At 47.9% G+C, this 2,530-nt stretch overlaps 1 long non-coding RNA gene across 1 annotated transcript in view; it reads right to left on the bottom strand.

Moving 5' to 3' along the window:
• Positions 1-2,530, bottom strand: part of LOC107833546 (uncharacterized) — an 18,324-nt gene that overhangs the window by 983 nt on the left and 14,811 nt on the right. The window lies entirely within an intron of this gene.

The raw sequence follows: 2,530 nt of genomic DNA, 5'->3' as shown, positions 1-2,530 counted from the left end.
TAGCGACACCGTATTGAGCAGGAGCTAATGCTAAAGTGCTGACTCCCACCATGTTCCAGTTTATAGTTGGTGAGTTTTGCGAACTCTGCTGCTGACTTTTCCTGATTGAAAACAGAAGAGCTTCTGTCAGAAAGCATGCAGCAATGCATTCTGGGTACTGAATAAATATCACAGGCGAAGAACATGAGAGAAAACAGAGACAGCCTTTACCCCCTTCAAAATAAGAGCATGAATGTAAACAAAAGAGCAATTCTTCAACACAGATGTTGAACTTTATTCAGTAAATAAGCATTTTGAATTTATCTGGTAAATTAGCTTAGCATAAGCTAAGCGTGCTAAGCCTTTTCAAAGTTAGCAAATATGGAAATATAGCTCAGCTGTTAGTGGATTAGCAGAAATGTTCACACCAATGCTAAAACCTGTGGTGCAGCACCGTTACAGAACAAATATGATTAAAACACGAGAAACATTTAACTTCTATATCTAAACTGAGAAAATATCATCACAGCAGTTTTTAATCTGTCAGATTGGGAGGAAGAGGAGGGTCTGATGGACTGACTCAGCTCTAACCAGCTGGTTGATCCTCATCAAATCCAACAACTGATGCAACATCTTCTGTTTTCTACGCTTCAACTCCCTAAGAGGTGATTCTTTTAGGACTATTTTTAAGATGCTTTGTTCAGTTTTAAGCTTGTTCAGGGAGATGAAGACCAGCAGGAAGTCTCAGGACACGACGATCCTGTTTCTACTGATCGAGGCTCTTCATCTGGTCAACATTTCGTCTCTTCTTTCAGTTGAAGCCAAATCACAGATCGGGTCGAAGGCTTTAAATCCCGCAGGAGTTTTAGGAGCTACTTTGTCTCGACTCTGTAACTTGTATTGATTGATGGAAGATAATCCAGTGACTGCAGGAACAATCCTTGTTTAACAGACACTAGCTGAAGCTAGAGCTGTTTAGCTTCACCAGGCTGAATGTCCAGCTTGTGATTATCAGACCAAACGAGAAGAATTTAACCCAGAAGCTTCAGCGATCCGTCCAGGATGAAGGCGCAGGGGCCAAAGTGCTTCAGAGTCCTGATAATTGAAAGCAGGAGTCTGAATCAGCAGAACTCAGGAGGTTTTAAACGTTCAGCCAGAAGCAGCCGGGGTAATTCGTTCAGGCAGGACTCGGCTGAATCTGATCTGGGGAATAAAGACCAACTGCTGCTGCGCTGCTGGGAGCTCTGGGTGTCCACCAGCATACAGGCTAATGGTTTTAACGGCAACCCGCTGGGGTCAAACCAACACAGAGAATCTGTTTCCACTGAGCGGGTTGGGTCGGAGCTGCTTCACCACAGAAACATCGGCTCAGATTCCAGTGGGTCAGAGGTCACAGCCTCAGACTGAGAAGAACCGCTTCAAACCTTCAGTCACGGTCCTGTTGGGCTGAAATCTGCTGAACGGTCTGAGCTCCTGCGCCAGGAGAAACACGGAGTCACCAGCCAGAGGAAAGCCTCCATGTTGGACTGAGAGCCGCCGAGTCAGCGCGGCTCCCTGCGGTGAGGCGCTGGAGGTCCCGTTTCGCAGCTTGTTGAACACGCAGCCTTTGATCCGGGCCGAGTGCGCAGCAGAGCCTTAATCAGCCCAACACCTGGACCCGTCAGAGCTGTGAGTCCGGGCCGCGTCTGGACCAGAACCAGAGCTTTGAAGAGCGAACGCCGCTGCAGCTGCTCAGGGTTTCTGTTTGGGTCACTTCGCTGGAAAACGCTGAAAACTGACAGGACCAAATGCAGCAAATGATCCACAAATCAAAGCTGAAGTTTCACAAACTTCCTCCTGCTGAGGCTGGAAGCAGCCAGAGCCAACCACATGAAAGGGTTAAACCGGCAGCCAATCAGAGAGCAGCCATCCTCACCGCGTCTACTTTTAGGATCCAACGACCTTTGAACTCAACCAGCACAGAAACTTCACCAGATTTCTGCCCTCTGATTGGCTGGCTGGGGGAGGACAACCACATCCATGAAACACACACACACACACACACACACACACACACACACACACACACACACACTAACACACACACGTCGCCCGCATCGACTTTCTACCTCAAACTTTTTGGACCTTTAAGAATTTATGGTTTGACATTTTTGAGTCCAACCTTTTCCAGAACCACCAAAGTGTTCAGAACCAGTCAGAACGTCTCGGTTCCCAGTTTGGATCTTCTATTGGAGCCAGATGAAGCCATGAACACATTGGTGGTTCTGTTGGGACTCGGACCTGCTGGAAATCCAACAGAACCTTAATTCCCTTGGTACCCTATTCTTCTGACCCAGAAAGTTCTGCTGGGCCGGTTCCTCAGGGATCTTTATTTTCTGTTCTAACAGCAGATCTTGATGCTCAGTTTTGGATAAAAGCTGATATTTTTCTCTGCAGTCGTTCATTTTGCTAACCCAGCGTGGAGGCAGTCGGCTTCCTGCGTGGAGGCAGTCGGCTTCCTGCGTGGAGGCAGTCGGCTTCCTGCGTGGAGGCAGTCGGCTTCCTGCGTGGA

This window comes from Poecilia formosa, unplaced genomic scaffold, assembly GCF_000485575.1.
Source record: "Poecilia formosa unplaced genomic scaffold, Poecilia_formosa-5.1.2 Scaffold404, whole genome shotgun sequence".
NCBI classification, from domain to species: domain Eukaryota; kingdom Metazoa; phylum Chordata; class Actinopteri; order Cyprinodontiformes; family Poeciliidae; genus Poecilia; species Poecilia formosa.
Note: the sequence above shows the minus strand (reverse complement) of the source record. Positions and strands in the feature narration are given on the sequence as shown.